The sequence below is a fragment of the Mustela putorius genome, unplaced genomic scaffold, assembly GCF_011764305.1.
Source record: "Mustela putorius furo isolate JIRA1106 unplaced genomic scaffold, ASM1176430v1.1 tig00537227_pilon_pilon_pilon, whole genome shotgun sequence".
NCBI lineage: Eukaryota > Metazoa > Chordata > Mammalia > Carnivora > Mustelidae > Mustela > Mustela putorius.
In genome coordinates, this window is record NW_025422368.1 from 37,518,377 (window position 1) to 37,529,366 (window position 10,990).

Genomic DNA, 10,990 nt, shown 5'->3' on the forward strand with positions numbered 1-10,990 from the left:
ATCTTCTTTTATCACGGCATCAGTGTCTGGTTTAAAAAATAAACCCAAAAAGTCAAATAAATAAATACACACACACACATATACATATATATTTAATATGCTTACATATATGTATGTTTCATCATTATATGTATATATAAGTTTCACCATTGAAAAAAGGAAAATGAAAAACATAGCCTTGCTTCTTGATGTTAATTATTTTTCTCTATGGCATTTTTCAGTCTTTTTTTGCATTAAAATCCAGGAACTATTGTATCACATTGTATGTTTATCATTTTTAGTCCTTATTTTCAAGTTGAAGTTAGCTCATTTCAGTTTTAATCCAATATAGCCAAGATCTTGTAAAGGAAGTACTTCACAACTAATTAAGAAAGGTAATCATGATGGAGATTAATATTTTGAGGGTGTGGTTCTCTGATCAAATCATAGCTCGTAAAAAATGCTGATTTTAACTTTCATTTCAAAAAAATCCTAAGCACAAGACAACTTACATATGAAAGATAATTTGAAGATAAAATTTAATTAGTATTATTAACTCTAAGTTTTAAACAAGCTAATCTTAGAATACACAATTTGGTATCTTTCAAAGTTTGCTCTCTACCTTTATTATCAGCATAACATTTAAAATACTATGCAAACAGTAATTTTACAAATTAACACATTTAATCAGATAAAATATCCAACATTCATTTTTTACCAGAGATAAAATACTATATTAAAAAGCTCACATTTCAGGAATTCTCATTCATTACTGAGAGGAATAGAAAAATGGCATAGCCACTTTGGAAGACAATTCGGTGGTTTCTTAGAAAACTAAACATACTCTTACAATATGATCCAACAATCATCCTCCTTAGTATTTATGCAAAGAAACTTGAAACTATGTCCACATGAAAACCTACACACAAATGTTTATTGCAGCTTTATTCATAATTGCCAAAACTTGGAAGCAATCAAGATGCTCTTTGGTAAGTGAATGTATAAACTGTAGTTCATCCAGACAATGTAATATTATCAGTACCAAAAGGGAATGAACTATCAAGACATGAAAATATCTAAATACATATATCTAAGTGAAAGAAGTCAATCTGAAAGGCTAAATAGTGTATGATTCCAACCATATATGACCTTCTGAAAAAGGCAAAATTATGGAGACAGTAAAAAGTTCAGCAGTTGCCAGGGGTTGGGGGGCAGGTGGGTGACTCAGTGGAAAACAGTGAACATTCTCCTACAATGATCATCCTACAATGATGGATACATGTCATTAAACATTTGTCCAAACCAGTATAATGTATGACACCAAAACTGAATCCTAATATAAATTTTGGATTTGGGATGATTATAATGTGTCAGTCAGTGTAGGTTCCTCAGTTGTAACAAATATATTATTCTGGTGGAGAATACTAATTATAGGAGAGGTTATGGGGGGAGTAGGTATATGGGAAATCTATCTTCCTCCTAATTTTGCTGTGAACCTAAAACTGCTCCAAAAATAATAAGGTCCTGGGGCATCTGGGTGGCTCAGTCAGTTAAGTGTCTGCCTTTGGCTCAGGTGGTTATCCCAGGATCCCAGGATTGGGCCCCACATAGAGCCCCGCATCCAGCCCCACTTCCAGCCCTGCATCCAGGCCTGTATCCAGCTCCTCATCAAGCCCCCCATGGAGCTGCATCTGGCTTCTTCTTAGCAGGGAGCCCATTTGTCTCTCTGCCCCTCCCCTCTGCTTTTGATCTTTCTCTCTCAAATAAATAAAATCTTTAAAAGAAAATAAATAAATAATAATGTCTTTTTTTTAAGTCACAATTTTCTCAAATATACAATTCAATTTTTTCTTGTAATCTAATTTTTTTTATATTCTCAAGGGTTAGAATTTTTTTGATCTTTTATGAACATTTTCAAATAGGTAAAAAGTTTCAAAAAATAGTATGATGAACACCTATATACCCATCACCTTGATTTTTTTTCTTGAAAGTAAATACAAACTTCATGACTCTTTACCTCAAAATAGTCAATATAATCTTGCTAAGAATAAGAAATGTTCCAACATAATCATGATTATGTTGACTATTGACTATTGACATATTGATATACGACTATTACACCTAAAAAAATTAACTATTTTCCAAAATTAATACTCACATTTTTCTCAATTACTCTTAAAATACCTTTTTATATTTTCCCCTCACACAGTCATCAAAATATGGAAACAGCTGGAATTGACCATATAGGTAGGTCAGATTTCTTTATTATTCAGGATATTTTTATATTATCACATTTAAACTAATGTGTACCAAAAAGCACATGAAAAGATGCTCAATATCACTAATCATTAGGGAAATGCATACCACCTTATACCCCGTCAGAAGGGCTAGTATCAAAAAGATGAGAGATAGGTGTTGGTGAGAATGTGGAGAAAGGGACCTGGTGCATCATTGGTGGGAATGTCAATTGGTGCAGCCACTATGGAAAACGATATTGAGTTTTCTCAAAAATTAAAAATAGAAATACCATGTGATCCAATAATTCCCCTACTGACCATTTATCCCAAGAAAATGAAAACACTAATTTGAAAAAATATATGTACCCCTATTTATGGCAGCATTATTTATAATAGCCAAGTTACAGAAGTAACATAAGTGTCTATCAATAGATAAATGGGTGAAGAAGAGGAGGTATATGTACATACAACAGAATATTATTCAGCTATAAAAAAGAATGAAATCTTGCCATTTATGACAACATGGATAGACCTAGAAAGTATTATGCTAAAAGGAATAAATCAGAGAAAGACAAATAACATGTGATTTTGGAATTTAGATTTATATGGAATCAAAAATCCAGAACAAATAAGCAAACAAGAACAGAAACAGAATTATAAATAACAGAGAACAAACTAGTGGTTGCCAGCAGGGAGGGGTTGGAAAGATAGAAAAATTAGGTAAAAGGGAATAAGAGATATAAACTTCCAGTTATAAAATAAATAAGTCACAGGGATGAGAAATACAGCAGAAGGAATAGAATCAATAATATTGTAATAATGGTTATTATGGGGTGCCTGGGTGGTTCAGTTGGTTAAGTATCTGGACCTTGATTTCAGCTCAGGTCGCGATCTCGGGTTCGTGAGACTGACCCCCATGTCGGACTCCATGCTGGGCATGGAGCCTGCTTAAGAGTTTCTCCCTTCTTCTGCTGTCCCCTCACTCTCTCTCTTCTTCAAAATAATAATAATAATAATGACAATAATATTGTAATCATGTTGTATGATGACCGGTGGTGACTATACTTAATATGATGAACAGGCTGTAAAGCATAAAATTGCCAAATCACTATGTTGTACCCCTGACACTAATATAACATTGTATGTCAATTGAACTTTAATAAAAAATAAATTAATAAAACGGAACTCATGTATAAAACCAGAATTTCAGGGCACCTGGGTGGCTCAGTGGGTTAAGCCACTGCCTTCAGCTCAGGTCATGATCTCAGGCTCCTGGGATCGAGTCCCGCATCGGGCTCTCTGCTGGGCAGGGAGCCTGCTTCCTTCTCTCTCTCTTTCCGCCTGCCTCTCCGTCTACTTGTGGTTTCTCTCTGTCAAATAAATAAATAAAATATTTTAAACAAACAAACAAACAAACAAACCAGAATTTCAATGTATTCATCGCAAATGAGAAACACAATAACGAAGTTCAGCAACTCATAACCATTTGCCAAATTTATTTGATAAGCGTGGAATTTAAACAAAGCAGTTAGTTAATTTGAATTTTTAGATAAACTTCCATCGGCAAAACAGTGCCAGCTACCATCAGGATGAGCCTGGTTGGCTCTAAGATCAGGAAACTTTCTTGCCCCAGGACTGTGCACAGGTGGATCTTCCTTCTTAATAATTTGAATGTGCTCACTTTGCTCTGTCCCAAGTGTCACTATGCTAGTTTAGTTTTATTAAAAAACAAAACTCATCTGAGTATGTTTTAAGGATCTTATTTGTGGGACATCTGGTTGGCTCAGTCAGTTAAGCGTCTGCCTGGGCTCAGGACTGATCCCAGGGTCCTGGGTTTGAGTCCCACATCAGGCTCCTTGTTCAGTGGGGAGCCTCCCTCTACCTGCCACTCCTCCTGCTTGTGCTCTCTCTCTCTGACAAATTGATAAGTAATATCTTTTAAAAATAATAATAATAAAGATCTTATTGGCTTTTTTCAAAGATTCCTGGATTGAGCAGTATCTTATATACCAGATAGAAAGGAGCTCTGAAGATCTATATGAAATGAAAGACTTTTTTTTTTTTTAAGATTTACTTTTTTATTTTAGAGAGAAAAAAGAGAGATAGCATACATAAGCAGAAGGGGCAGAGGGAGAAGGAGAAAGAATCTCAAACAGACTCCACAATGAGCGTGGTGTCCACGATGGGGCTTGATCTCATGACCCTGATAGCATGACTTGAGCTGAAACCAAGAATTGGAAGCTTAGCCTACTTCACTGCCCTGGCATCCCTTGAATGAAAGACTTTTATAGGCAGAAAAAGGTGGGACAAAAAAGTTATTAGAGAGAATGGATTGTTTGTGGCAGGGTCACTTCCTTTAAGAGGTGTGTATGACCCAGACTACAGCTATCTTGGACAAATCTGCCTGATGATGCTCTGTGACTCACAACCTTCTTGAGCCTGCCCCTTCTGCTTAACCACACTTTAAAGTACAGCCTTGGGGCATAAGATCCTTGATCTGCTTTGGAGATGAACTATTCACAAGCCTTTTCCTCCAGGATGGCTTGCCAGCACGTAGTCCCCACTCCCTAGGGCCACAGAAGCAGGTTTCAGGGAGGTGAGACTGCAGAATGTATTACTCATCTGTTGGTTGACCAATCCTTTTTTCTTCATGGAGTCTCACCGCGCGTCTTTCACATAGTGGCTGCAAGTTAGGTAGGCTTTTCCCAGAGCAAATGAAGGCTCTCTAAACAAATTTCCCCCCTAAAAATCGGCAGAAAGCACATGGCGGTTGAAACCACATCTTTTAAGCTCTGAAGTGACCCTTCTGCTTCATCCAATTCCTCAAGGCAGTCACAGTGTCCTGCCCAGAGTCAGAGGGAGAGGACAATCGTATCTCCTCAGATGGAAAAGTGTTAAAGAATTTATGAACATGTTTTTAAACCATTAATATTACTCAAACCCATTTTTAATTAGTCTTTAATATCATCCGAGAGAGAGAGAGAAAGAGAGAGACAGAGAGAGAAAGCTCACTGATACCAGAATAAATGCATTAAAACCATATTCATTGCATCACTTCTCTTCTTAATATCATTCAGTGGCCAGAGACTCTCCATAGTTTTTGGGAAAAGTGGAAATTCCTTAGAAAAATCGACTATTTATGATCTGGTTGCTGTTTCTCCCTCTGGCCTCGTGTTCACCCATGGCCTATTTTGCCCTCTGCATTCCAGGCATGCAGATTGCCTTACTGAAGCGACCCCTTCCCCTATACTGCCTTTGTTTCTGGCCATTGGATATTCTCAAAGTTCTTCCCATTTTTTTCTGTCTAATTCCTGTAAATCATTCAAGGTTTAGTTCAGGCATCACCTTCCCCAGGAAACTTTTTCATCTCACTTGCCTGGGTTCTCTAACTCTTCAGAGCACTTCCAAAGCCCTGTGTTCTTATCTTGTCTTAGTATTTATAATGATGTACATTAGCTAAAACAATGCCCATTACTCCTCATTGGGGGGCGCCATATACAGGATTTCAAGGGACTCCACCTCCCACACTGAAAACACATAGTTCCTCCTGTGGGGCCCACTAAACTTGATAGCCTTGACTATTTAGAAAGCCCCGTGACTTAAACAAGACTAATCAGAATCTTTCCTTAAAGTTTCTCACATATGAACTAAGGAACGTGTTAAGAAAAATTCAGAAGAATAACTTTGAAGATATAATTGACTTTATTGGATGATTTTTGAGCCAGGCTGTATCATTCCATCGTAGCAGATAGAACGGAGCTCCCAGGGGCTGTATCAAGTAGAAAGTTTTTATGGCAGAAGGAGGAAGAAAAAGTTTTTTGCGAAGAGGGGTTAGTGTTGGCAAGGTCGCCTTCCTTAGGGAGAAAGTGGGGGGGTCTGTTAGGCAGATTACATGACTAGTGCTAACCAGGTAGTTCCAGATTGACTGGTGAAAGGTCATATTCGTGAGAGAAGGTGAAACTGCAATTAGGTTAGGCATTAAGTGTATGGTGATGTGGGCTTAGTACAAGTCACACCATTTGGGGCTTATCTCTCTCTCTTTCTCTCTCTCTTTTTTTTTTTTTTTTTTTTAAGATTTTATTTGTCAGAGAGAGAGAGCACAAGCAGGGGGAGTAGCAGACAGAGGGAAAAGCAGATACCCTGCTGAGCAAGGAGACCAATGTGGGACTCAATCCCCGAACCCTGGGATCATGACCTAAACCAAAGGCAGGCATTTAGCCAACTGAGCCACCAAGCCATCAGGGGCTTATCTCTTTTTTAACAAAGTAAGCTTCTTCTCTGGTGATGAAATTGGATGTTATAAGATCAGAGGCTTACAATAGGCATCGTTTTAGTTTCATGCAGTCCAAATGCACCAGTCAGAGATAAGACAAAGAAAGTGACATTCAGAGACGCAAGGGAGATAGAGAGATAAATACAGAGTTAGAGGGAGTCTTAATGGCATCTAAATCCTTAGCTCCAGGTCATCTTTCCCAGTAGACTTTGTGCTGTTTGTTTGTTGTTGTTGTTGTTTTAAGATTATTTATTTATTTATTTGACAGACAGAGATCACAAGTAGGCAGAGAGGCAGGCAGAGAGAGAGAGAGAGAGAGGAATCAGGTTCCCTGCAGAGCAGAGAGCCAGATGCGAGACCTGATCCTAGGACCCTGAGATCACGACCTGAGCTGAAGGCAGCGGCTTAACCCACTGAGCCACCCAGGTGCCCCACTTTGTGCTATTTGATGGCATCATTACTGCTGCCAGTGAACTAGGCAGATGCCAGGCCTTGGGGCTATGACCCCCCTCTCCCAAAGATGTCATGGAATGTTCTTGGTCATGTCACAAAAAGAATTCAAGAACAGACACGGCATGGTTAACAAGCAACAAAAGTAATAAAGTTTATTAAAGCAAAGGTACACTCTTGAGATTCAAGAATAGGGAAGTGAGAGAGAGAGAGAGAGAGAGAAAGCGGAGTACCCCCATGTTTGGGTTTCTATCTTTTATTGGTAGTTGTTAAAAGAGGGGTGTAATACTCATTACTTGGGGCAGGGAGTTCTTGAAAGAAGGGTTTTGCACCTTTTCTCCCTCATTTGGTCAAGGGTTTCCTATCATGGCACCCGCCATCTTGGACCTGTCTAATTTGATCTGGGTTCTTGCAGAGTGCTGCCAGGACAGGCTCTGACTTTCCTGATACCTGGTCCTGGCTTCCACTAACCTGCCCTCCAGTTATCCTGTTAGACCTGAACTAACTGCCACCTACTCTAACATTACTTGTGTTTATATCCTGAGTGCTTTGGATGCAAAATAAAGACGAAAAATGTGGAGTGTGTCATAGTCAAGAGAACAAAAAGTAGATTTTTAAATTTAAGATAGCAGATGAAAAATGATATATTTGCTTTTCCTGTCTCTTGAAACTCTCCTAAAGCAACAGTGTCATGGATTGAACTGTATTCCCCCAGAAGATGCTGAATTTCTAAGCCCCAGTATCTGTGAATGTAACTTTGGAAATAATGGTATTTGTAGATGATAAAATTAAGATGAGGCTGTTAAGGTAGGCCTTAAACCATTATGACTGATGTCATTCTTTAAAAAAATATTTTATTTATTTATTTGACAGACAGAGATCACAAGTAGGCAGAGAGGTAGGTGATGGGGAGGGGGGAGAGCAGGCTCCTTGATGAGCAGAGATCCCGATGTGGGGCTCGATCCCAGGACCCTGGGATCATGACCTGAGCCAAAGGCAAAGGCTTAACCCCCTGAGCCACCCAGGCACCCCGACTGATGTCATTCTTAAAGAGAAAAATTTAGATATAGGGACAGACACACATAAGGGAAAAAAGTATGTGAAGTCACAGGAATAATGCCATCTGCAAGCCAAAATGCAGGAGTCTACCAGGAGGTAGGAGAGAGGCAGGAGATAGTTTTTCTCATAGCCCTCAAAAGGAACCAGCTGTACTTATACCCTGATTGCAGATGTCTAGCCTCCAGAACTGAGAGAATATCTTTCTGTTGTTTAAGCCACCCAGTTTGTGGTACTTAGTTATGGAAGTCTGTGATAGTGTGGTTTATAATAATAAATATATATTTGGTCTTTTAACTAGTTCCTGTTAGAGCTCCTAAAACTGTTAGAATTTCTTTTTTTTTTCTTTTTTCTTTTTTTTTTTTGGAAGAGAGAGAGATCAGAAGTAGATAGAGAGGCAGACAGAGAGAGAGGGGGAAGCAGGATCCCTGCTGAGCAGAGAGCCTAATGTGGGGCTCGATCCCAGGATCCTGGGATCATGACCTGAGCCGAAGGCAGAGGCTTTAACCCACTGAGCCACCCAGGTGCCCCCAAAAACCTTTAGAATTTCTTAAATGAGGAAAGCAATAAAGGTGTATTTCGTTGTGTTAATAAGTGACTTTTGGAATGCCCCTAGACAACATAAGAATGGGCTGGTCACCTGAGGAACCAACCAAGGGATTAAAGAATTGGAACTTTCAGTCCCACCCTACCCCCCCACCTCCAAAGAGAGGAATGGGGCTGGAAATTGAGTTCAGTCACCAACGGCCAATGACTTATTTAATCAGTTGTGCTTAGGTAATGAAGACTCCATAAAAACGCAAAAGGACAGGGTTCTCAGAGCCTCTGGGTTGGCTGAGCTCCTGGAGGTCCTGGATGAGGAGTCATGCTTGGGAAGAACACGGAAATTCAGCACCTCTTCCCACATACCTTCCCCTTTCATCAATTCCATAAGTAAAATTTTTCTCGAACGTGTGTGACCCACTGGAGCAAATTAATCACCCAAGGAGGAGGTCTTCAGAACCTCCAAACTACAGGAGCTCAGGTGACAATCTGGATTTGCAACTGGCATCTGAAGTTGGAGTTGAGGAGAGCAGTCTTACATGACTGAGTTCTTAACCTATATGTTCTCACACCATTTCTAGGCAGATAGAATAAAACTGTATGAGACTTGGGGACATGAGAGACTCCATTTTGGGAAAAGCTCCGTTGTCCTTTCCAAAACTAATGAATTCTTGAACTGGGCCAAAAGACTCTTGAACTGGGCCAGAAGCAACAATTCTTTTACAAGGAATTGTTTTTAAAAGTCAACAGGACCAGAGTTATCTTGATGGTAAGACTTGATTGCAGACTTTCTGAAGAGAAGGGGGCATAAGGTCTCATGTGTGCCTTAAGGAAACATGCCTCTATAAACATTGTATGTTATGTAAAGGAGGCTGAGGCTCCTCCTTGTATGGAGATTTTTATTTTTTCATTTTTTTATTTGATTATTATTATTTTTAGTATTATAATGACGTAAAGGCAATTTCTCGTCATTCTGGGGTTACCCCATGGTCCCTCTGTGCAGCACAAGTTTAGCTCAAAAGGTCTGCGCCAGCGGAGGTTTTGTCAAGGCAGGCAACATCACCTGAGGGATGGCTTCACGTTTCGTTTGCCTGAGTTAAGAAGTGAGCTGGAAAGGAGAGCTAAAGGAAAACACAGGTTAGTGAGTACAAGCAGGTGGGCAGTGAAAGTCAGTCAGGTCTTAGGAACTCGCCAGTGACAATTTCACACCTTCAGTGGGACAGTACTTGGGATTCTACCTGAGGGTTTGCTCCCCAAATTTCAATTCAGAGGCCTCAAATAAAGACCTTTGTTCTTTTTCAGTTTTGCCACTCTTCTCAGATGACTATAGTATCTGAATTGAGTTGAATTTCAAGACACACTGTTGGTGTCAGAGAATTGCTTGGTATGGGGGAAAAACCCAAGCATGGGAGCTGGTGTCAGCATCCTACAGCCAGAGGAAACAAATACAGACTGTAAAGGCTGTACAAGGAAAAAGAAGTCAAAACTCAAAAAGTCAAAAAAGAGAGAGAGAAAGAGAGAAAATAGAAAACCATTTTAGAATCTAAAAAAGAATAGTGACAAATGACCAATAACAGACTTCAGAAAGGAAATCCTTAATTTAATCTGTATGAAAGGCTAAATTTGATTAAAAGGAATAAATCTTTAATTAAATAAAAGAAGAGCAGCAGATTTTTCAGTTTGGAGTTTGAGGACTAAGTAATTTGAGTATAAAACCAGTCCAGTCGACTCAGCTCTCTGCAGGGTGTACCCCTTCTCTGGCATTCAGCCTCCAAAGCTGATGATTAATGAATTAAATGCTGCACTTCAGGCCTTCAAGTAGTTATGATTACTTACTGGTTATTTGACTCCCGATGGACTTTTGTCCCCTTTAAATTGAATTTCTATGATCTACTTTGGTATTTACTTACTTGAATTTTTGACCCTTTTGGAGGAGGGTAAGGGCAATGCCCAGCTTTACTAACTCTAGTAATTAGTATTGACATCATGGGGGCACAGCAGGTTCTAAGGTTAGTGTAAGAAGGGGTACAGGAGATGACCCATTGACATACAAACTGGGACTCAAGAAAGGTCTAGACACTTGGAACACTGATAACATTTGTCAAATAAGGACCACAATAACCAAAGGGCAACAGAAACAATTAAAGAATAAGAGCAGGAGAAAAAGAAGAAGTACCGAGATGCTGAAATATAGAGAAGAGGCATAATATTTAGTTGGCCTTATTTCATAATTTTGCTTATAACTAACCTTTTATGAAACACAGGGAAGAAGTACTGTCTTTGGGGTAGTTCGGGACCATAATGGTCTCCTTGTTTTATAGATCTTCCCTCTTTCTTATGCTCTATCCACAGCCAAACCATTTTACAAGTTACAGGATCTCTTTTCTCTCTTCGGAACTTTACAATGGCTTTCACAGAATGCATGATAAAGATCAAAGTGCTTCAGCTCCCA